Genomic DNA, 26,913 nt, shown 5'->3' with positions numbered 1-26,913 from the left:
GATGTTTTTCTATTATTATTGTTATTATTATTATTATTATTATTATTATTATTATTATTATTATTCTGCAAGCTGGCAGAATCGTTAGCACGCTGGACAAAATGCTTAGCGGCATTTCGTCCGTCTTTACGTTCTCAGTTCAAATTCCACCGAGATCGATTTTATCTTTCATCCTTTCAGAGTCGATAAAATAAGTACCAGTGATGTAATCGACTGTACCCCTCTCCCAAAATTTCAGACCTTGTGCCCTATAATCGAAATGATTATTAGTATTAAAAAGCAGCAAACTGCAGAATCGTTAGCGTTTAGCGGCATTTCGTCCGCTTTTCCAATAGGTTCTGAGTTCAAATGCGGCGCCGAGGTCGACTTCGCTTTTTATCCTTTCGGAGTTGATGAAATAAGTACCAGCTACACGCTGTAACCGACCAGTCCCCTCTCCCTTAAATTTCAGGCCTGTGAATGCGATGGTACCAAACAAGCAGTTTATCATAAAAGATTTTTTATTTTACTTCAAAAGTTAATATTTAAATGATGAGCCTATCTTCCCCTTTACCTCTAGTACCCGTGTCTCGCGTCGGCTGTCGAAGTGATCACAGAGTAACTTGAAATGAAGTGTTTCGTTCAACAACACAACGTACCGCCAGGTCTTGGATTCGAAACCGTGACCTAGCGATTGTGAGTGTACTACCCTAACCATCAGTCCACGCACCCTCATGTGTGTGTATGTGTGTGTGTGTGTGTGTGAGAGGGTCTCTATTATCGGTAGCAATCCCTCCTTCTTTCAATATGTTCGTCACATTCTATAAACTCATGAAACAGACACCATACTGTTTTAAAGATGCGAGAGAAGTACCAGCGCCCTCTACCAGATTGTTTGCACTCATCTGTTAAGTTTCGTTCCTGCTGCATCGCTTCCTAACGCCCTACTCGCACACACACTTTGCACAATCTGTTTCCTTCTTTCGTCCTCTCTCTCTTGCTTCAGTTTCTGTCTCACTTTTTCCTCTTACCACCACCCCACTATATATTTTCTATACATGTATATATATACATATGCACTATGTATTTTTCTTGTTTTGCTTTTATTCCACTCCTCCTCTCCCGTGTTTTCTTTTACTCATCCTCTCCTCCCTCTTTTTCTCAGTTACATCCAGCTTTAAACTTTAAACATTATCCTTCTCTTTGAAATGGGAAGTTGATAGTTTCGATCGAAACGGTCGACGTTTCAATTACAGAGAACACTGGAGAAACATGAATTAATAATTTTGCTTACTCGGCGATGTTTCGAGCGCTCATGTGTAACGTACACGTGCGCGCGAGAGAGAAGGGATGCTGAAAATTTCCTGGCTTTAAGAGTATCGCAAAAGGCCTGTTTGGAGGTCCAACCTTTCGACTAAGAAAAGCTGAGGGACCGTTGCAATAAGTGTGTGATTCTGAGAGGGGAATATGTTCAATAAAATCAGAACTAACTGATCCTCCTGTATTTCTTTTCCCCAAAGCCTAGCCAGGCTCATGGGCCCGGTTTCCCGGTTTCTATGGCGTATGTGTTCCCCCCTCCCAGCTGGATGGTACGCCAGTTCATCGTAATTGCGCCCTTTTAAAGCCTAGCCGGGCTCATGGGCTCGGTTTCCCGGTTTCAATGGTGTATATGTTCCCCAGCTGGACGGGGCGCCAGTCCATCGCAGCGTCACTCATTTTTGCCAGCTGAGTGGACTGGAGCAACGTGAAATGAAGTGTTTTGCTCAAGAACACAACGCGTCGTTCAGTCCAGGAATCGAAACCACAATCTTACGATCATGGTGCTGACACCCTAACCACTAATCCACGCGCCTACACACACACACACACACACACACACACACACACACACACACACACACACACACACACACACACACACACGCGCGCGCACACACACGGGAAAAGATCCCATAACACCGTTACGGCAGTAATTGTTTTCACCTCAATAGACGTCAGTGATTGGTTAAAATTACACAAATACGACAACTTTAACATGGAATAACTTATAAAGAACTATTTTTTGTTAAGAAAGCTAAGAGAAAAAGATGTTTTATATGACACATTCTACCAGTTTGAAAGTGTTTCGTTAAGAAAACAAGTTTTGCCCGTCAAACCAAAAAGATCCAAATTCTCTCCTATCGCAAGCAAATTTTTGAAAAACTCAAAACTGAAGCAAAGTCCAATTAAGTTGTTTGTAAAATAAAATCAAATAACTGCGGTGGATTTGATCCTGCGTCTCATAAGCTGGCTGTCCAACATTTTACCCAACGGGCCATGTCACCTCTACTAGTCTCATCCCAAGTTCTATCTACAATGTGTTTCCGCAATATTCATTAAGCCCAAATCTTTCAGAGCTTTCGAAGTAATCTTTATGACATCACCACACCCTTCCGTTCTGGTGTGTCCCTTATGGCTTAGGAGACGCAACTTTTCAAACTTACACGTGTGGCGCGCGCGCGTGTGACAGAGAGAGAGAGAGAGAGAGAGAGAGAAAGAGAGAGAGAGAGAGAAAGGATTCCTGACTTTCGTTGTAAGGAAGGTTGAATGTATGTATGTATACACAAATACCTACAAACAGGCATAGATATACAAATACATACATATATTGATATGCTTGTATATCACGCTATGTACATATATAAAACGAAAGCAGCTATGCACAATATAAAACCAAAGGGGAAAAATTCAGTTGTTACTAATTGTGACTGAGGGTGCCGGGTAGCACCTATAGTCACTCGCCTATTAAAAATAGTAGGAAATTCCCCTCAATACACGTCTTACTCTCTTTAGAAGAAGGATAAAATAGAAAATTCAATCCTCGATAATTTATGCCTTAAAAAAGATAGGGGCTGCTCTCCGATAGATTACTTTTCGAACCAATGGCCCTGGAAAATGTCAGGCCTCCTGACCTCCCGAATCAGACTTCTACTCAGTTTGATCGGAGCAGAGGTTGCTACTCGCAGGAATGAGCTTCCTACGGTAGAATGAATCTTTCAGCGTATCCCCTTCGCCACAATGGATTGGCAGAATTGTTAAAGCATCTTCCGCCGGAATTGTGGTAGCTTCAATGTTGTTGTGTGCTCGCTTGCCGTATTTCTTTGATTTTCTGTTTAATTCAATAGCGAAAGCTGTTGTTCTTCTATGGGGTCACCAGTTATTGCTTTAGTTAAGCTATACGCAAAAAAGTTAACGGAGACCCAGATTGTGTTAATGAAAGATTTATTCATTTAAATACATGAAGGTGATATGAGGGTGCCATTATTTCCCCCACTCGGAAGATACCTGAAATTCCCTAGCAAAAATTTCCACACTATTTCCTTCTAGGAAAACTCACTTGCAATAGACTATCGTTCTCACGCAGGTAAACTGAGTTCCATATTTGTTTACCAAAATATACAGTAAACCGAGTTAAATATCTTTTCTGTGGAACCTTTTGTCATTCGTGAAAGGGTTTAACTATTAATAGACATTAAAAAAAAATCATATTCTAACCAAGAACATGTCATTGGTCCTCCTGGTTATTACGATAAAGATTGCTGACTTACCAATATCTTTGTTTCCTTTTTCTTCAACAAAGTGACCCTTAGAGATAGATAGAAAGAAACACACACACTTTCTTTCTTTCTTTCTCTCTAACACACATTCACACACACAGTATGAGAATGAATGTAAAGAAATGTATAAAATTAAACGTTTTTTTTTCAGTTTTGTGAAAAGGTCTTTATGATCTTATTTCCTGTTTTTTTTGCAAAATAGAAATGAAGACGGAATTTAAATACACTGTTTGTTCACCAATTTATCTTGTAGTTTTATTTAGCTCTACCCTATTTATCGTATGATTGTATGTATATTTCCTCCCCCCCTTCGAAATGTGTCATCTTTTATTTAACCCCTTTTCAGCTACCCCCCGCTCCATTCATCAATGTTTGTTCTATCTACTTCTTTGTCAACACGCACACAGTCTCCAGGTGCCATTGAATCGAAGCTCCTATATCGGAAATGTATTCCGGGCGCGTTGTCCGTCCTTTCAAGAAACCTATTCGCGCATGACTGAATCAAGTGATACGCAAGTTCCTGTTCTGGTTATTTACTGAACCGTCGATCGCAGTTATCATCATTCATAACTTCACAACAAACTGACAGCCTTCACACGGCTCTTCACCTAATTTTCGTTAATTTATATTTATTTAAAGGGTTTTTTTTCTACATATATTCGTCCTAACCCTATTTTACCATGTGATTGAAACACGTGGCATCATTACAAAAAAAACCAAAAAAGCCCTCATCCAAACTGGAAAAGAAAAAAAGACCACGGAGTGGAGATTTCAGACACGCGCAAACATAGCAATTATCGTTTCGTTTCGATTTCATTTATTTTTTCTTCTTCTTTTCCCCTTTCGTGAATATTTGTGTTTTTGTAATTTTTGTTGTTCTTGTTGTATCTTACCCCGCCACCATATCACCGCCAACACCGCCGCCAACCATTTCTCTCCGCTTCTATCTACGTCTCTTTCCGTTGTTATTTGTCCTAGCTTGTTGCTAAAATAAAGACCGGTAGTGTAAATTTAACCGAGTTTGCTTCACCGTATCAAACGAAACTCTCACGAGGAAACTATTTAATCCGTTGAATGATGCGATCACAGCTGGTCTGTATTCCTTATTAAGCTTCATATCTGCCACTCGACTTACACTAACGATTAGCAGATGTCGTTTCCAAACCGTTACCTACCCGTCCTGGCTTTCATTTAACTGATATCAATTTGATTATCTCACACACACACACACACACACACACACACACACACACACACACACACACACACACACACACACACACACAGTGTACATATACACACAAACACAAGAATACTCGTATAAACGTTTAAGTTTAAGCATACTACGAACATAAATCTCCCTCGCTCCCCCTCTGTCTCTCTCTCTCTCTCTCTCTCACACTCACACACACACACACACACACACAGAATGTCTACATGTATAGGAATATGTATTTCCATGTGTAAGTGAAAGTACATGTGAATACATGTATATATTTGCATGTGTGTACATACAACATACACAAACGCATAATCTTAACCCCCCCCCCCCCCAGAAAACACACACACACACACACACACACACACACACACACACACACACACACACACACACACACAGAGTCTCTCTCTATGCATGATCAATGCACCTGGCGAAGTAAGCTACCCCTTTCTCTATAGATCTTTTAAATCGTTATTTGTTTATCCTCTGAACACTCAAGATAACCAGACAATGGAAAACGTGTAGAGTAGTTAGAAGAAATACAGAATTTACACAAAAGAAGCAAAGTTCCTCTCCATCGAGATGACGATAACCTATATATTGCAAACCACATCTGTCATCAGCTGTCTTACCTCAAAGGTACTGAATATAGAGATTTTGCCTTTGTTTTGTTTCACCTTTACTTTACATAATTAGTGAAGCTTTGCTAAAGAAGACAATGATGCTTTAGTGAATAAATGTAAAATAAATTATTAAAGATTAAAAAGGAAGTTTATCGCAAATGTAAAGGAAAAAAAAAGACGTAAACGGATCTCCGTCGGTTTCGGTGGTGATGTAATACTTACCCTACGTGGGGTATTCAGCTAGCTACTGATCAGGCCGAAGGTAACTTAATATGAAGGTTACATTGTTGAATCTTAATGCTGATGCAATTCAAAAGATGAGGGTGTAAACCAAGCGGACATAACATTCCTTAAGGGGTAACAACTCCAGATATCATTTGCTTTAAAAGAGTAATGGAACAAGGCTTCATAATCTTATTGTGAACATTACTGTCGCTCATCCGTACGAAGCAAGTCAACAGAAAAACTTCTCCAGAACAAACTCCTATGTAATTCCTGTTGACATGACCTTGGTGTTTGTGTCTGCTAAAATACAAGTCTCAATTTTCTCTTACCCATCTTAATTAATGGGAGCTTTTGTTCCTCCCCATCAGAATGGTGTCACTCACATATTACAGGCTGTTGTCTAACATATTTTGAAATTCCATTCTTCAAATTAGTTTCGGTGCTTGCCAGTTAAGCTTTGTGCAATGCGACTCTAAATTAAAAGATATAGAAACAAAGTACACACTTGTCGCTTTTCCCCCGTGTGTGCTATCAACGGATCTTTTTTAAAACGGGGGCCACATTTTTCATTAATGTTTTACGTAGTGTTTTTGGTACCGAAAGACTTTCAAACTTCGTATACTTATCTATTCTGTGTTATAGAACAGAAAAATATTTTTGGATTCGAATTTATTTCATGTAAAAAATAGTCTTATTTCGATAATTTCAACCAATCACTGACGTCCATTCAGCCGATATACATTAAGTGCCGACTACATAAACAAACAATTCTTCGTTTTATTTGCTTTTTTCATTTTAAATTTGCTTTAACCCTAACCCTAACCCTAGGGTTAGGGTTAATTGTTTCAGAATCGTTTGTTTATGTAGTCGGCACTTAATGTATATCGGATGAATGGACGTCAGTGATTGGTTGAAATTACAGAAATACGACAACTTTAACATGGAATAATTTATGGATTTCTTTTTTTTTTAAGAAGACTAAGAGAAAAAGATGTTTTATATGACACATTCTACCAGTGTTCCAAGTTTCAAAGTGTTTCGTTAATGAAAAATGTGGCCCCTGTTTTAAAAAAGATCCCTATCAACTTCATTAGAGATATTTACTTTGTTGCATTGAATAGAAATTAAATACGAGAACAGTTTAAGTACTCTGGTACTCCCCAGAGTATAAACTCTGCACCACATTCACCTCCCCACCCGCATTTCTCATTCATTGCGATTCCCTTCTCATTCACTTCCTGTCCCTACCAAATAACCTATTCACCCACTTTTCACTTCCGGCGTTCATTATTCGACAACATATCATAGAAGAGCCTGTAGCTCATACGTGTTTTTTATCCACTTCTCAAAAGTAATCAAATCTACTGACACTCGATAAACTCTCTTTTGGGCTAACAAATCCACAAAGAGTTAGAATCAACACGGAGTTAAAACAAGAGTTGATAGCCATCATCATGCTCAAACTTTCCTATGTATCGTTTACATACTTGTCACTGCTCAATTTGATTCTTTGTGTTCTTGTCATGTGGGATTACATTTTTCTGATAAATTTTCACCAAAACTAGGCATTTTTTTCTGCTATCAAGACTGATTTGTAGGTATTTATGTCATTTTTACATCCTGGTTTCAAATCCTGCGTTGATCAACGTTGTCTTTCATCCATTTTAGGTCGGCAATGTAATATACTGCCTTTCAAACCAATCAGCTATATCTCTTCCAAATAAGCGTGTGGCCTTTAACATTCAGTACAAGGCCACAAATGGTGGTGGTGGTGTGTATGGGGAGGGGGATATAGTTTATATATCGATCCCAGTACATTACTGGTATATATTTCAAGACAACACCATTAAAAATAATTAAATACGACTGAGTGACAGAAACGGCAGCACTTATGGCGAAATATACCAAGGCAGTTAGTTACGTTCTAAGTTCAAATCTAGCTTAGTTTGACTTTTCGATAAAGTACATACCAGTCAAGTACAGGAAGTGACTTTTAAAAAAAATTGGCATACTTACACAAGTGTACCCCTACCAATTTTGTTTCCTCATAACTCTTCGGAAAATAATCATTTCAAATGAAATTTTGGTGTACATTGCGATTATATCGAAATTTCATGTGGAAAAAGAAAGAAAAATTGGTGGACGAACACACATACAGATCAACATACATCACATGTTTATGTAAAACTTTCAAGTTCCATTTTGTTGATATATGTGATACATGTCAGTGTGTATGTGTACGCGCCCATCAGTTTTTTCCCCCCACATTAAATTCCGATATAATCAATCTACACCATCTGAAGGATAATCGTAGAAAATTTCATTAAAAAATATCCATTTTTCTGAAAGTTACTAGAAGTCGGGAGGGCTCACATTTGGATAGCTGTACCAAAACTTGTACCAGTAATATATTATTATACTGAAAACACATTTTGTCGACGATATAGATTTCTAGTTTGATGGACTTCAATAATATATTTTGTTTCGTTAAATTTTGCAGTCTGAATATATATGAATATACAGAATATACGACTTTTTTTTTTGTTGCTGTTGGACTAACGATTGTAGAATCGTAAATTCGATTCCCAGACTAAGCATTGTATCCTTGGACAAGGTACTTCATTTCACGCGGCTCCTAACGATTTAGTTGAAACTAAGCTATGACTGCTATAGAGTGGCACTTCGCAGATAATTAGCACAAAATCTTGCGCGATGTCAACGTCTTTTGTTGATTAAGATTCGGTGGATATGGCTTCAAAATAGGAAGTTTGGTTTCTTTGACTCTTTTTGCAGAACCGCCAAAACTGGTCTGAGAATGGACAAGGAGAAAGAAAAATCACAACTCACAGATTGTCCTGAGACCAAAGATTTGCTGTTGAATGCTTTCAGCTGTGAGCACCTTGCTTAAGAATAGTCAAGGATCCAGTGAGGGGAGCCAAATTGGGTAACAGATTAAATCTTAAGTATTAATAATCTATGTTAAGGACCCTCAGAGTTTAAAAGACAATTTATATATTTGCATACTAAATCAGATAGTAAATTATTGATTTGTTTATTAATTACCGGTCAATGTTTCCCCCTTTCTATTCCAACCAGTCTGAGACTGCTCTTGGAACTGTGATGTACAATTCGCGTTTTAGCATGATCTAAATTAAAATCTGCTATCAAAGTTTCATGTTAATTTGTTTCAAGCACCAGCTTAATAACGGTAAAGTTACTTCATTAAACTCTAGATTATTTTTTAAATTAACTGAAGTGGTGTATTTAAAAAAAAAAGCATCATGTTAACAAGAAGATTAAACAGAAAACATCTCTTAGCGAAGTCGAAAGACGTTTGTCTTCGAATAGCTTCGGTCTTTGAGTTGGTATGGCAATGAGTTGTTATATGGTACCTTATACGTAAAATTACAGACGTATGAAACATTAAGCTCGTTTGAAATGGAGTTTCAGCTACAAAACTATAAATTCCTGACATGTTGCCAGTGGGCTTCCTGCGCCAATCAGACCACCAGACGGTTAAACCATCCACAATATGTATTTAAAAGACAGGGATAGAAACGCCTATTTTAATGAAAATTGTGTGTGTGCGTGTACGCTTATATAGTCTCTTCACACATACACATACACATTGTATATACACATGTGTGTATCAAACAAATATGCACATTTAGATATACACAAATGTATGAATGTTTGTGTGTACATGATTGTATTCAGAGAAATGTGTTGGCAGTGAAAGTGCAGACACTGCTAAGGTGGGCAGAAGATAAATGATTGTGTTTAATACATCGTACATTATTTTCACGGGAAGTCTGTCTGGGATCGTTTTATTAATATAGGTTCACAATGTGGGCAGACTTTCCGCAATGTCAGAATGCTCATCATCCGAATGCGCAGTGAAATAGGACAGACTTTTTAATCATTTTTCATCTTGTCAGTGGAAGGGTGTTTCTTGTTGCTGTTGTTATTTTGTTGTACATGTTGACGTGTGAAAGAGCTACTCCACATTTGCTATCTTCACCGTCAGGTGTGCGTGTGCGTACATTTATATGTATGTATATGCGTATAAATCTATGTTATATATGTCTGCATGTATATATGTATACCTATGTATGTGTGTATATATATATATATATATATATATATATATATATATATATATATATATATATATGTTCTATTATTGCTGTATAAAGTTGTCATAATGCCAACCAACGTATGTAGCTGCATGAACTTAAAAAGTACACATGTCCTAGACACACGCTCTTCAAGATTAGTTCAACAAAAGTTTAAATTGCGCAATTACAAGCATTCACGTTATCACACACACACACACACTCCAAGACACACGAATATATCATAAAGACTACAATAGGTGACGCAAACGCTGCGCACAAGACACCCATTTGTTCTCAGCATTAAATAGTAATGTTTGGAGGGTGGGGGTTCCCCTCCTTCATATACGATGATTGAAAGTTCCTGAGATGACTGGAAATTTCTCGCAGGTCGTTTCTGAACGACAACCAAATCATATTTGTAATCACTTTTCGCTGCTAATGGTTTTTACGTTGTCGCCGAACCAGCTCTGGAAATATCAGCTCAGTCATCGGCGTAAGTGACTCACCAATGCTATCAACATTTCTAGTTTTAGCGACTAGCTTGTTAATTTTATATGATGTAACAAAACCTCTCTTATTTTTGTGACTTTAGAGCAGTACTCCGCAACCGGTATGCCGCGGCACACTGGTATACCACGAGACGATGCTAGGTATGCCGCAGTGTAACCGTCCCCTCTTCCACGGACTACGTTTAATCCTGCACTTTAGCTAGATCGCCACCTCATCCACAGACTACGTTTAATCCGGCACTTTGGTTAGACCGCCTCCTCCACAGAGTACGTTTAACGCGGAACTTTGGCTAGACCGCCTCCTCCTCCACGGACTACGTTTAATCCGGCACTGTGGCTAGAACGCCCCCTCCTCCACGGACTACGTTCTATCCGGCACTTTGGTTAGACCGGCCAGTCCTCAACGGACTACGTTTAATTCGGTACTGGCTAGACCGCCACATCATCCACTGACTGTTTAATCCGGCACTTTGGCTAGACCGCCTCCTCCACGGAGTACGTTTAATGCGGAACTTTGGCTAGACTGCCTCTTCCTCCACGGAGTACGTTTAATCCGGCACTGTGGCTAGAACGCACAAAACCTAACATTTAAGATGAGGAATATTGTCGATTATATCGCAACCATGATTAATTCCAGGAAGATTTTGATCGATTTTAGGAAGATAAAAGCAAAGCCGACCTCAACAGCATTCGAACTCAGAACGTAAAGAGTACTAAGTATATATAATGGCAACATACTTTTCTACGCTCTAATGATTCTGCCTCGTCCCTACCACTGTGTTGATATTGATATGATGGCACGTTTGTTTAATAAACAAACATAAACGATGTGAAATTAAACAACATCACTAGGTTAGCTTGGTATGAAAACTAATGTGTGTGTGTGTGTGTGTGTGTGTGTGTGTGCATAGGTATGTATGTGTGCGTAAGTGAGTATGTGTGAAGGAGTACGTGTGTTTATACATGCGTGCGTATGTGTGTGAATGCGTTACGGCATTGAAGAGACATACGAAATGGATCATAGCTGTTCTTATGTCATGGACTCCAAAACGAAGGAATCACCTGTTGTTAGCATCCGTGAAACTTCTAGCACAAAAGTATAAATAAAATCGAATATAATACCCAGAAACAGAAGTAGATAGCCTGATTTGCAGCTTGGCACCCCGGCAGATGAGGCGGTTGCGTTTAGTTGGTTTCATTTTTCAATCAGTTCTTAAAGAAGGGAGAGAGAGAGAGAGAGAGAGAGCCATCCTTTCCGTCACTCCGCTCCCATATCGTTTCGGGTATTATTCTTGACGAATAAAACATTCGGCGGCAACGTGTGATATCAGTATTTTGTTCGCTCCGTTTGTTTCTTCTCTGAGAATATCTAAACATATGTTTTATCTTACTCGCACACACTTTTGTCTTTGAGTAGAGAACGTGGGAACTTGTCTCTTCAGTCGGCAAGGCATGCATATCTGTTGGTTGAGCCAACTGTAATAGTTGTAACAGTATCGAATTTATTTACACTTAACATAAATTTTTTTTCTATCACCGTTCTGCTAAGTACGGTTAAGATTACACTTTACTGATGAGATGAAAATTAGATCAAAACATGTTCGGAATTGTCTTCCGTATTTGGTGTATCAAATTTATCTCCCCCCCCCCTACTAACTCAAAGTTCGCCATCCCTAGCTTAACTTCTCTCTAATATAAGGACCAACCATCTTTTGAATTTTATTGAAATATTCTTTTAACTTGATTTCGGTTGGGGATCCTGTAGCTTTCTACAATCTGGATATTGTATTTAAAAACAAAATAAAAAAGAACATTTTTGTTGATTACAAAGTATTTAAAGTGTGTGTTTGTGAGTGTGTTGGTAGTTAAAAGATCAGTTTACATGTTTTAGTACTTCAGTATTTATAATTACATTTCCAAAATGAATATAATTATATAATCACCTTTCCCCGTGTATTTAATACAAATTTGATTCAATAAAACTCAATTCAATTACATAATTCAATATAACCTTCAAACACACACACACACACACACACACACACACACACGCACACACACACACACACACACACACGACCGAAAATTCCACATAACCTTGGCTATGTTGTCCCATTTTATTTAACACACACACACATATATATATATATATACACACACACACACACAAAATATGGGGTCTTAATTCACAGGTGATCTAAACGACTAGGAACGCTGGGTAAGTGCTGTAACAGATTACCAGGGCTCCAAGCTCATAGCCGAAACGGGAGTTATGGAACCATTATAGTTTTCCGATATAGCGGATATATATTTGTTAAAGAGGACGACAAACGCTAAGGCAAGGCAAACATCTCGGGTCACACACACACTCGCTATTGTGTGCATGTATGTATACTTATAAGATAGTGTATGTATGTATGTATGTATGTATGTTTAATTTTTTCATTCTTCCAGGATCGGTACCAGAAAATACCGGTCAAGTGCTGAAGTCGGCATAATTGATTACACTCCTCTACAAATATTTCTGGCCTTGTGTCAATGTTAGAAATTAACATGATTGTTGTATCTATCAGCCCAGAACAAACATATCGCGTTCAGAACATTCGTATTGTCTATCGTGACCTCCACGTTTAGTCTTTGTTCTTTTCGACCAGACATTATTACAAGAACCGAGCGAGATAGATGCGAAACCCACAAACTTCTCAGTGTTACGAAGGAAACTTCAACATCAACAGAAATGTTATAAGATTAAATTTCCAACGTTATAGAGGTCGGAACTTTAAATCTTATGACAGCATATGAATCTTTGGGGTAGTAATACTAAAACAACATCTACAGCAGAAATTTTAGAAGAGACATATGTGATAAAAACAGACACAGACCTTTCCCTCCAAAGAACATTGACATCATCTATATGGCGTTGCAAAAGTGTAAATAGATCAGTTTACTGTCAAATGTTATGCACGCGTGCTTAAAATGCATGAAAACGGGAAGAATTCAAAGCAAAAGCTCAATCCAACGCGCGCAGGCGTGACCGAATGGGTAAGTGCCTTGAGATCTTAATTGACAAAAATTGTATAGCAGAAGTGATTTACACTGTCATTATGTGTGATATGTTTTCGCTATGGGTTATCTAGGCTTAAAGACCCGGATATCGGCTCCACAAGCCTTTTCGTTCCAGCAGGTCACATGACCTTGTGATTAGCTGAAATTGTTGTTTGTATTGGTCGGTTTCCAGCCGTCCAATCGTGTTGGTGCAACAGTTCGTTTTTCCTTACGCGGGAAATTAATCACCAGCCCTAGGAGCCTACTGATCTCTATGAGAACGACAGTTCTCGGCTGCTCTCGGTCTGTGGCACACGCAACTCGTCTCCGGCAACGATGTATCTGACACCAGCCAGTCTCCGCTTTCATCTCTACGAGAGGCGTGCCTACATCGTTGCTGTATGAACATCACACAATCAACAGACCATCGGCTGCCTCTACACACCACCAAACAGTACGTCGACTATGTCTACAAGATCGACAGTCCAGCCTAACCATGAAGTCTCTCACATCTTTGTTGTAACCTGTTATGTTATTTCATGGCAATCATTGTATTTTATAACGGAGAATAGTCGGCCCGAGACTATAGTAGAAGACACTTGCCCAAGGTGCCACGCAGTGGGACTGAACTCGGAACCATGTGGTTGGTAAGCAAGCTACTTACCACACAGCCGCTCTTACGCCTATGCTCCTACGCAGCTAAGTAATTATTTATTTCCAAGTTAACCTGTGTTTCGAGTATGTTCTTTAAGAGGCCGTTGCTGTTAATATTAGCAAAACAGGAAAAAAGGAGACAGTATGCTGTGGATAGGAGGTGGTTGTAGTGTGTTGGTGAGTAGAGACTTTGTCAATAAATTAAATGGCTTTCCAGAAGGTAACGGTCTAGGATGCTTGCGTGTGTGTAGCTGCAACACCGTCCCAGATGTAGGCCCAATATTTTATTTTCGGTCTTTATACTTTGTAGATGTGCAGTAACTGATCAAAGTTTTGTGATCCCAAAGCGTAAGATTAATATTTTGGATGCAGTTTTGGTTGCGTTATGGTTAGTGGAAGGCTTGGGTTTGAGATGAAAGATGTCTTTTCACCTTTTTATAATTATTCCTGCTGTTTTGAGATACATCTTTCTCTCGGTTGAAACTAACGATTTGGCATTTTCCCAGAACCGGATTCTTTGCACCAAGTCATTTTGCAAGCAGCCACAGACTGGAACTGACGCTGGCAGACCTGGTGTTTCTCAATATACAGCAGTGTCACTGGTAATTAAATTGTTCACATGTGGAAGTGATACAAATGGAAGGTTGTTCCAGTAAACTTCAGAAAGAACAGAGGGCCCAAGATGTGTACTTTGTAATACTATCAATACAACATCTACTATCTTTGCCCCTCATAGTGCTTCTACACACGCACACACTTCAAAGATAAGACCTCTTGTTTGTATGCGTTTATTTTCGAAGCTGCATCTCCATTCCGTCGCTATTCTGATATATATATATATATATATATATATATATATTAGATAGATAGATAGATATAGATAGATTGCAGGGCCGGTTCCAAAAAATTTTCGAAGGGAGTGCACAAGGTCAGAATGGAATACAATTCCAGGAGAAAAGAGCATAACATTATTTAGAAGGGCGCACTTCTTTTCTTGAGGTGGGCACGTGCCCCTCAGCCCCCACACCACCTTGGGTCCGCCCCTAGATTGGATACTTCTAAACATAAAAACCGAGAGAGAGAAAAAGAGAGAAAGAAAGAGAGACATTATCACGGCTTCAATGCCTTTGCTCATGGGTCTGCCAAATGTGTGTGGTTAAGAATTTTGCTTCCTATCCACAGAATTCCGGGTTCAGTCCCATTGCGTGGCACCTTGCGCAAATGTCTTCTGCCGTAGCCTCGAGCCGACCAAAGATTTATGGGTTGATTTGGTAGATGGAAACTGAAAGAAACCCGTCGTTTGTGTGTGTCCCACCATTGCTTGGCAACCGGCGTTGTATTTACGTCCCCATCACTTTGTGGTTCGGCAGAAGAGTCCGATAGAATAAGTACCAGGCTTTAAAAAGCAATGAGTCCTGAGGTCGAATCATTTGACTGAAATTTCTTGAAGGTGGTGCCCCAGCATGGCCGCAGTCTAATGACTGAAACAATTGAAAAATAAATGACACACACACACGCGCGTGCGCGTCATGTCTATAAAATACCTTTACAATTTGAAAAATCCAGAAAAAAAAATGGAACTCAGGATATCTCAGCTGACCTGAGTTTATTGGCAAATATTGGCACTGTTTTAGAAAAAAACATTACACTTCCACGTGGACTCCATTGGCTGCAAGCAACACATAGATACAATAAAATTGTAGAAGGTGTAAAGATAATTTATGAACACCCCGTATGTATAGATATATGTGGAGAAGGAAGAAGAGAAGTGGATAAGATAAAGGGGATGCTGGATTTTGTGAGATGCCCGGGTTGTGGGAGTGGTGGTGGTGGGTGGGAGGGGCGCTAGCAGACATCTTTCTATCCCTGTTGGAGAAACGTTCCGTTTCGTTTCCATGAGTCAGACGTGTAGTGTAAGCTTAACAGTTTCTGCATAGCAACCGTGATAGCGGGTGGCGGCGACTAAACGGGTGGACGGGTGGTTGTGGAGATGATAGTTAAGTGTAGCGGGGTAGGTGGAGTCTATTATTTAAAAGACAACCACCCAGATTGTTCAAGAAACAGTTCTTACGCGCGCGCACACACACACACACCACGTGTTTTATCGTCTTGTTTGTTTTATTTTATACATGTTATATATATTTATTTATTGATGTATATTTTCTTTTACACATATTTCGGAGACATTTTTCTAGATCTGTCTGGCAGTGTGTGTGTGTGTGTGTGTGTGTGTGTGTGTGTGTGTGTGTGTGTGTGTGTGTGTGTGTGTGTGTGTGTGTGTGTGTGTGTGTGTGTGTGTGTGTGTGCTTAATTTTATGTACAATTGTATGTATGTATGTATATAAGCCTGTACATATGTTGGTTTTCTTTTTCTTTAATTATTTGAATTCCTTCTTTCATTTAGAGAAACGCAGCTCCATCGCAGGAATTTAGATAACAACAACAAGGAATAATCGTATACTGAACTTTCGAAAAGTCTTGTATATTTTTGTCGTTCCGTTTACAAATTGTATTTACAAAGTGAAAGTTAGAAGGTCAGTGTCTGAAAACGTAAGTCTTTCGTTGTGTGTGTGTGTGTGTGTGTGTGCGTGCGAGAAAGAGAGAAGGGGAGAGAGGGAAAGAGTAAGAGTGAGTGAGTGAGCGTTAGCAAATTTTGATGAAACTAAATTAGGTAATGTAGTCATAGATATATAAAAGACAGGATGGTCACGGCTGGAATATATTTGACAATAGAGCCACATAAGTGTCGATTTTAGTCTAAATATCAATTTCAAAAATAACGTACCCTAATCAATGTTACACCTACCTAAAATGGTTTTTGCTATATATTAGAGGCTGCGCCCATTGCAGTTTATACTCATCGTCTGTTTGTTTATCCTACAAATGTTCTTCGCCCTATCTGTTTATTTTTGGTATATGTATATCCTGAAGATGCGCCTGTGTGTGTACGAGGACGTGTTTATGCATGCCCGAGGATGTATATCCGTCTGTATATACGTGCGTATGTGTTCTTGTGTTTATTTTTCTTTGAGATCTAAGTTCTTCGCAAATTCAAACCAGTCAACAAACGAAGTGAGATGGCTTTCTTTGTATAAATCAAGTCAGTTCCAGAGGATTGTGAACTCGATGTGAGCGAACGTCATTCTATATGTTGTGTGTTTGTGTGTGAATATACTTGCAATCACGTAATGGGTGTATATGTCTTCAAGTATACAAATGTGATTACTTTGTTTACGTGTTTGTCATGTACCTATGTTATTCTTCGTTATATTTTCATTCCAAGAAATTCAAATAAAGAATCTTCGGAATTTCTTAGGAATCTTCATTGTGCCACTAATTGGTTGAATATGGAGAGTGCGAGTCAGTCTGATCGGAAAGCCTTCGGCATTTACAGTCTTTTTATGCAAAACTGTGGTGGTGAGGGGAGTCCTTTATCGATATAAGTCTTGCTTATGTGTCTATTATGGCACTTCAGTTGGTCTTAGAAATGCTTGGCAGTGCCCGTCTCTTCTCCAAGAGTCCAGTCCATCATTAAGTTTAGCCTGCCAGAAGAAGCAGCCACCAGGGTGCGGCTGAAAATGGTCTCGGAGCCGAAAGTGAGAGTCAGGTGGGAATCAGTGTATCCGTCCATCCTTCAAGACGTTGCTGCTGAAAACTGAGGTTATCTCTACTCGAACATCCGAACACAGACAGAGAAAATCCTGGTTTCACAACATCAAGGACTGGACAGGTCACAACACAGCGAACCTGCTACGCATGGCAGAGGCCAGAGACCAGTGGCGAAAGCGTCTAGAGTGGCACGCCAACGACTGACTGATGTTGGTTATCGATATAAATTGTAATGGTAGTGGGCCCATTATCATTGTCATAAACATTACTAACACCGCAAGACTGGACAATGCAGTTCCTGAAATACAGTAAAGTAGGATGGGAAATGCCTTCGGTCATAAACACTAATAGAGGGAAGGACGTTGTTTTCTTTATCGTTAGGATATGCGTGATAAGGGTCATGTCAACAATACTTCAAGCACTTCTACACCAAGCACCACTAACACTACCACTACAATTCTCGCCATCATCACAACTACCACACCTCAACTACAACTACAAAATTGTCTTTGCTACTACGACCATCAAAATGGTGAACACATCGTTGGATAGCATGAAGAGGGTATGTGATGGGGGTGCTACTAATTATGGTAATGGTAGTTATGATAGTCAAAGAGTACTCGCCTTGATTTGCTTCCTCTCCACCTATCTTTTTCTCAGTCTTTTTCCTTATACACACATTCTATGCGCGCGCATACGTACACAAACACGCATGCGCGCTCGCATGCAAAGTTTGTGTGAATAGAGTTTGTTTGATCATAAATATGTCGACCCCAGGACTTATTCTTTGTAAGCCTAGTACTTTAGCGGTGTCTTTTGCCGAACCGCTAAGTTGCAAGGACGTAAACACACCAACAACAGTTGTCAAGCGATGGAGGAGGGACAAGCATAGATTCAAAGGCACACACATAAATGTATACACAGATAGATAGATAGATAGATAGATACACACACACACACATACATGACGGGTTTCTTTCAGTTTCCGTCTACCAAATCCACTCGCAAGGCTTAGGTTGGCCCGAGGCTATAGTAAAAGACACCTGCCCAAGGTGTCACGCAGTGGGACTGAACCCGGAACCATGTAGTTGGGAAGCAAGCTTCTTACCACACAGCCACGCCATAATCTTTTATTATTAGTAGTCCGTGGACGAAACTATAACATCTTAATCTCATGATTTTTTTTCTGTGCAAAATAGTGTCAGCTGGCTCAAAGTCCTCGCTAAACGGTTTTTATGTCAGAGATTTGCTTCTCCTAGATGAAGTGTTTTCACTATGACAGGTGAATAGCATCTACCCTTGACTATATTGGTTGTCTGCTGATTCCCTCGAATCCTTCCGTCTTTTGATGGGACTTGTTTTTGATCCCATTGGGTGTTCAAAAATCGACCTCTGTTACTAAACAAGCTTGGTCGCCGACGACCCGACCATGCAGCAGATTGTACTATGTTACATGTTACAAGTAGCGCAAGAGCGATATTGTCCCTCCAGAATTAATTACCACATATGTACCAGGAGCTAAGTGAAACGCGTGTATGTGTGTGAGAGAGAGAAAATTAGTTGATTTTGTTTAACTTTAGCCTCTGTGGTTATAATTCTTGCGCAAGTAAAGATTTTCATTGCCTGATTTCAATATACTGTTAGTAGCGAATTATTGTGGTTGCATTTCACGCATAGAGGATGACATATTGCAGCACGAATAAAACTTTTTTTTATTAATTACACTACGTTTTGTGTTCACAAAATTTACTAAAAAGTTGCTGATAGTCCAGTTTATATTTTCCTATAACAATCGTTTGTCTCACGAGCCCCTATGAAGTTTTTCATCTCGCCTTGATAGTTTTTTAGTTACTCAAGCATAAACCACATTCATCCACTCCGACAATAACTTAATCACAGTTAGAATTATTCAACACTAAAAACAAGGCTCATTAGGCTGATTATAATTAGGTCGACCTCGGGTTAATGCTGTTAATCCTTTCTACTATAGACACAAGGCCTACAGTCTTTATGGAAGGAGATTAGTCGATTACATCGACCCTAGACCTCATTTGGCACACATTTTATCGACCCCGAAAGGAGGAAAGGTAAAGGGCCTTGGCGACATTTGAATTCAAGCGTAAAACTGGAAGAAATGTTGCTAAGGATTTTGTCAGGTGCGGTAACGATTCTACCATCTCGCCACCTTCTAGTGTAGTTAACAATGAAAACAAAATGGCGTCTGTTTACCGCTTGACTCATAAATGCTATCTTTTTTTTTTTTAGGCATTTTCATCTACCAAGAGGATTTACTTATTGAAAAATTTTAATACCCAATTAAAATAAGACACAATCTGAAATTCAATAGTCGTTAAATAATTTACATGGTAAGATTCATCCCAGTCTCGTAAATTGAACTCTTACCATTTGCTGTTTGTTCTGTCCTTGTTACTCACCAAGAACCGAAGATTCCGCAATTACTACATACAAATCAATCAGATCAATGCTCAATTTATTTTACATATTTGACTATGATTTTTATAAATTTGTTTTTAAACAGCAAGAAAAAAAGTAAATAAATCGTCAATATTTCCATCTGCAATTAAATCGCAATTACACAAACACACACATATACATATATATTTTTACTAATATTTAGCTGAAGCAACAGAGTGACTCAAAGGACGAGAGTTCAGTGCGTTAGCATTTATCAAACCTCTACGCACATACATATATGTATTTAATGGTAAAAAGATTTTGGTTTAGATTTTTTTTTTAAAGTTTGCAATTAACAGAATTATTCAGTTATCTGGTATTAAGCGAAATTGATTTGTGCGCGCGCGCGCGTGTGCGTGTGCGTGTGTGTGTGTGTGTGTGTGTGTGTATATATATACATACATACATACATAGATATATATTATATATATACACATACATATATACACATATGGACATGTGGTGAGAATGGAGGAGGATAGCTGCGTGAAAAAGTGCCACACCCTAACAGTTGAGGGAACCCGTGGAAGAGGTAGGCCCAGGAAGACCTGGGCTGAGGTGGTGAGGCAAGACCTTCGTACATTGGGCCTCACCGAGGCGATGACTACGGACCGAGACCTTTGGAAATGGGCTGTGCGTGAGAAGACCCGGCAAGCCAAGTAAGATCGTTGCCAGTGCCCCTGGACTGGTTCTTGTGCGGGTGGCACATGAGATGCACCATTTTGAGCGTGGCCGTTGCCAGTACCGCCTGACTGGCTCCTGTAGGATTTTCGAGCGAGATCGTTGCCAGTGCCCCTGGACTGGCTTGTGCGGGTGGCACATAAAAGACACCATTTCGAGCGTGGCCGTTTTCGTGCGGGTGACACGTAAAAGCACCCACTACACTCTCTGAGTGGTTGGCGTTAGGAAGGGCATCCAGCTGTAGAAACTCTGCCAAATCAGACTGGAGCCTGGTGTTGCCATCCGGTTTCACCAGTCCTCAGTCAAATCGTCCAACCCATGCTAGCATGGAAAGCGGACGTTAAACGATGATGATGATACATGCATGGATATATATTGTAGTGTAAAATATTACATATTATATTATGTGTATGTGCTGTGTATACGTAAATATAATTAAGTGTGGAATTATATTTCCACATATTATATTATGTGTATGTGCTGTGTATACGTAAATATAATTAAGTGTGGAATTATATTTCCACATATTATATTATGTGTATGTGCTGTGTATACGTAAATATAAATAAGTGTGGAATTATATTTCCGCACATTATATTACACACACACACACACACACACACACACAAACATGCACGTGTGACCACGAGGAGGCATGCTCATTGGCTTGTCGGCTCTTGAAGCGATTATTTCAAAGAGATTTGTATTTTTATAGCTAGCTTCAAGGAGTGCACTTTACGATACACACCGACAACATCCTGGTTTAGTGCAGAGCTATTTAGGGATACTCAGTGTGGAAGACGATGGCGTTGGTGGTGGTGACGATGGTGGGGAGGTGTTGATTCCATCCTGCTCGGTCACATCACCTGCATCTCATTTTGTTTTGTGAGCGTGCAGCGAATGTGCGAGCGCGCGGAGGTGGGGACGCGTGTGATGAATGCATGTTCGACTATACGAATGGTGCTTGTGTGATCAAATATATTTGTATGTGTGCGTGCATGCGTGTATGCGTGCGCAATTGTGGAGTTCATGCGTGATGGAATGAACGTATGTGTCGGTGTGAAAGTTTGTGTGAATGCATGTGTGTGTGTGTGTGTGTGACTAAATACGTTTCCTGTAGAGTGAACAACATGAGGCTTATGTGTAAAATAGTTCAGTTGCTATTCTTTAGCCCTTGTCCAGTTCCCTAAGTGAGTAAGCCTATCAAAAACCTTCCTGCTGTGATCATCTCAATTTTTTTTTTGCACTAGCCCCGAGATCACTGTTTCCCCCACCCCCTTTTTTAAAGAAATTCCTAACAAGTTTAGCGACCACATTTGAGAGTTCCCCCTCTTTGGTTTGATATTTTAGGTGTTGTTCGATCTATGATCAAATGGCATTCCAACTATGACCATCTCATCTATTTCGGTGTGTCGAGGGCTGCTGGAGCACATTATGAAATGTATTCTTCATGTTTTAAAAAACCGTTGAGATGACATTTGAAAAAGATCTCGCTCCTTTTTCTAGCAGGTCGACCGATCTCATTCTTTTGCATCGCTAGAGCCAAAGTTGTTTAAAGAAAACTTTACTTCGGTCAGATCTTCCCATCATATGCATATATGTGTGTGTGTGTGTGTGTGTGTGTGTGTGTGTGTGTGTGTGTGTGTGTGTGTGTGTGTGTGTGTGTTGCACATACGCAAAGAAAATTAATCGATTAATCTTAAATGAAATCTTGCAGCAACAATAATATGAACAATCCCTTCGGTCTTAAAAGGGTTTTTTTTTTTCATGTCCATCCTGCTTAAACATTAGTGATCTGTAGCAAACCACAAAATGGCAATTGATAAATGTAGCCATTTTTATATATTTATTTATTTATCCATCACGAAAATCTACTCGAAAAAATTTAAAATTTGTTTGTTAGAAAATGCTGAATAATATATCTTTCAACTCGAGAGAGGGAAGGACGTGACTTCTTTAACAGTTTTTTTTAGACAAAAATGAAGAAACGGTTAATAGCAAAAAAAAAAAAAAAAAAAAAAGTACTTATACCCATTATATATTTTAAAATTTTATTTTCAAATTTGTGTGTATCTTGTAGTTCTTCAACTTGGCAACTTTCCATTTGATAGAGTCTTTATGCCTAAACGATTATGAATTAAAAGGCCCCCGTATAGATCATCACCACGTCGTCTACTTACTGAAAGCTTGAAAAATATTCCAAAGAAATCTTCATTAACATCAAAGATATGCGGAGACTTTATGTTTTTTCCATCAACAAATACAGAATTTTAATCTGTTATGTCTGCGGAAATCTCGTATGTCAGATCATTGAGAAAGCTCTTATAGGTAGATTCAGTGAGGTTAGCAGTGTGTTAGTTTGAGATGTTATCAGTGATAACGATGGTGATGATGATATTACTGGTAGCGATGGTAGTATTTTCAAAGAGTGCAGATGTGTTTATCCCGGTTCTTACTGTTTTCGGATTACTGCGTTTTCCAAGAATTTTTCAGAAATTGGGTATCGTTTTAACTTGTTTGCGTCATGTAAAAATATTTTACAAGGGAAGTTTTACTTTATTTTATAAACTACCCTCACCCCTCCATCTTCCTTGACATTTTGAACTTCGTTTTAGTTCGACTTGATTTGCATTAGCTTCAAGAAAATACCCAACCAAAATAAAAAAAGGTGGTGGGATCTTATCACTGCGAGGCAGAATAACGAACAAAACTGTTTTGCACTTGGTATTCACACACGTTTTAGAAATTGAAAATTTTGCACTTCAGAGTAAGATAAAATAAAGAAGTGATTTTAAATTCTCAAACGCAGGATAATACTAATAATATAGCCTGAACAGGATAAACTACCCCTATTTTGCAGAAAAAAGTGTAGGTGGCCAAAGATAAAATAGTTTGTTTTTCCTCCCCCCTTTTTTGGTGGTGGGGCGTTCTAATAACTTGTTCAATGACAACAATAACAGCATTGACACATTAATGCAAATGTAGTTGAACAATAATTCCATGACAGTACTGCCCCGGCTGCCCACAGTATTGAATCCCGCCAACCAAATAACCAGGTACCTCCTCTCCCTAGCATAACCATTGTTTTGTGATGGTCAGATAATAACAGAAATAGAACTCCAAACTGCTGGAGAAAATGCGAAGAAGGAAAAAAAGAGCAAAGTGTCTCATTCCCCACCCAAAAGAAAGCGAACCACAACGAAAATTAATGAAAGGGGGGGATGAGACTTATTCTTTAGAATAACAAAGATAACGACGACGAGGAAGATGATGAAATGAAATTCGCCATTCTTCATAGATCAAACCACTGCCCCGTAGATAGAAAGACATAACTGTAGTGCTGCAAGAGTCGCTTCTAAGATTTTGAACTCAGTGTTAAACAATATAGGGTACGAACAATAAGGCAGGTCATGTACGCGTGTCTGTGGAGTGCTCAGCCACTTCCACGCTATTTTCACAAGCCGGCTGCTCTGTCGATCGAATCAACTAGAATCCTCATCGTCGTAACCGACGGAGGACCAGTTTTTATTGATTACACGAGCACGTAGTTTCCATTTACCTGAGACTACAGAAAATGATATTTGCACAAGATGCTACGTAGTCGGAACGAACCATAAACTCATAGTTGTAAAGCGAACTTCTTAATTATTAGGCCATACTGTGCCTACACGAGTGAGTGTGTGTGTGTGTGTGTGTGTGTGTGTTTCGATTTACATTTGGACGTAGTTGCTGTGAAAAGGATGTAGTTGTTTTTTTTTCTTTCAAAATCATTTTTGGGTTTGTATTATAATTCAAAATACAAATGACTTTATAACAGTCGCTGCCATTTAACGGCCAGAATGTGGTGTTGCTGCAAATGCTTTTGGGTGTGGTTTGGTATAATTCACCTATCAAATTAGTGACATAGGAAATAGACACACAGAGATAACTTTTAACGCTATTTCGTTGATGAGTCTGTGGAATTTGTGTTGGCAGGAAAATGTGTTCTGTTGAACTCTAAATATTTTCCCAGCAACCACAAATGTTTTCAGATCAGCACCAAGCATTTCCTTGTGAACCACAAATATCACAATTTGTTTAACCAAGAGACATTTTATCCTTAATTTAAAGTAAGTACCAATCTTCATGAGGTGGGTGGGGGAGAACAGATATATTCCATTACGGCATTCCTTCAGATTTAGTCTCGCAGGAATAAATCTATCATATATTACACACACTGAACACAATGTAATTTAATGTCACTAACTTTTGGGCGGAGTTTCCGAATAGCGATTATTACCTCATGGAGAAGGGAAAAGAGCACGGAATAGGTGGTGGTGGTGGTGGGGGATATAAAAAAAAATTGAAATATTTTGTAAAAAATATTCTTTTATACTCTAATTTGTACTATGTAACACAGGAGTACTAAAAAAAACGAAGGAATAACTCCCAGTTCTTTGTCCTTTTCCCTTAAGGTACTGATAGTTATTCCGAAAATCCAACTTTTGCTTCAATAAATTAAAGTTCTATACGAATACCTATTCATCTTGGTTAAAACGCACACTACTATATATGACATAACTATATTGCTTGGACGCTCTACGGTAGATTTATTAAAATACATTATTAACATACAATATACATTTGTTATTGATCATAGTTATATCCACCTTGTAAAATTTCTATGGTGACTTTCTCACAAAAAATTTTTTATGGTATCCGTTTTCACTAAAATCTCAGAATATATTTTGATAATTTATATAATTCTTCTGACAGCGCGTAATAAGAACCAAATGTTTTAAGTGTGATAGCAAGCTACTTGACTTTTCCTAATTAAAGACATCTACCGAGTAATTAATCAGGTTGACTTCAAGTTTGTCAGATCAGTTTCATAAAAAGTAATACAATTTTTTTTCAAGAAGTAGAAGAAACTAACCCGAAAGGAAAAATTTGCACGAGTAAATTATATATAAGTCATACCTCATTTTACAGCGTTTCGAGTTACGTATTTTTTTTTTTTAAGGAAAAAAGAATTAGGCAAACAACAACTTCAGTCGATTTTTCGTCGACCTTAGCGATCAAAAAGTAAATTAATGAAAAAAAAAAAAATATCTACCTAAAAGCCAATACTGAAGTGGAAATTCAAATAAAATACATGTAAAAATATGTACGAACCATTTATAAAAATAGATATATGGTTATAACTTTTTCTTTTGTTTGAATTTTTTTTTTTCATATTACAGTTTTCAAGTTAAGTCGCATGTCTTAGACCCAGTTACCGACGTAAGTTGAGCTATATAGAAAATAGATTACGATTGTCTATTAGAGGGTTCTAATTCAGTTAATTAATAATGTAGTATTATGTTTTGTAAGTCTTACCTTTAAAGCTTCAATGCATCAAGAATAGAATTATCTTCTTGAGTAGTTTCTCTCATTTTTGAGGATGTTTGAGTCTTTCTGCGGCATGGCTTCGCTAGGGGTAAAATCATAGTTGGTTTATATATTTCCAGGTATTCAAGATTCTTTTCGAGGCGCTGATCTTTGTAACACGTTGTAAGTTCCTTTTAACAGATCGTCAGTATTAGGCAAATCTTCAGCACAATGGGAACGTGCTAAATGACAAATATATTTTATCAGAATCTAGTTCGGATTATCTAATTGCATTAACGTGTAGAGAGAGAGAGAGAGAGTTACTAACGGCGCAAAGGTTTGAAGCTCAATTTGTCGCAATAGCCAAGAAAATTTTAATCCCACACCACTTAAGAACTTTTTCGCGATTTGATGCAACACTTTAATAGCAGTTTTTGTTACAGGAATTAACTCAAGAAACTGATACAATTTCAGTTTGTTGTATATTGAATGTCTAACATTTCCAGAGGACGCATTTCCATATGCAATATCAGTCGACGTCTTGAAGTATGAGATTCGAGCGGCCGTCATTCCATTCTTCGTTCTTCCCTTTCATACTCATAAAAAGTGAATCTCGAGATCATCATACTGACCACGTTAAAAAGGTCTTCGAAAGAATAAAGCTCAGCGAAGAAAAGTGAATTTTTTAATGCCAAGAATAAAATATCTAGGGTAGATTGATGAAAATGGACGCAGAGTAGACCCGTCTAGGGCGAGTGCAATTAAAAAAAATATATGCTCCCCTCCCCGACGAATATTACAACGTTACAAGCATTTTTGGAGCTTGCA

General features: G+C 38.7%; 1 long non-coding RNA gene across 1 annotated transcript in view; it reads right to left on the bottom strand.

Moving 5' to 3' along the window:
• LOC149132528 (uncharacterized) overlaps positions 1–26,234 on the bottom strand; it is a 53,125-nt gene extending 26,891 nt beyond the window's left edge. The window contains exon 1 of the long non-coding RNA XR_016244503.1: positions 26,095–26,234. This is a non-coding gene — a long non-coding RNA (uncharacterized LOC149132528). The remainder of the gene's footprint in view (positions 1–26,094) is intronic.
• Positions 26,235–26,913: the final 679 nt, after the last annotated feature.

This window comes from Octopus bimaculoides, chromosome 15 (genome assembly GCF_046866305.1).
Source record: "Octopus bimaculoides isolate indiv1 chromosome 15, ASM4686630v1, whole genome shotgun sequence".
Taxonomy (NCBI): domain Eukaryota; kingdom Metazoa; phylum Mollusca; class Cephalopoda; order Octopoda; family Octopodidae; genus Octopus; species Octopus bimaculoides.
The sequence above is the reverse complement of the archived record's forward strand: the minus strand, read 5'-3'. Positions and strand labels throughout refer to the sequence as shown.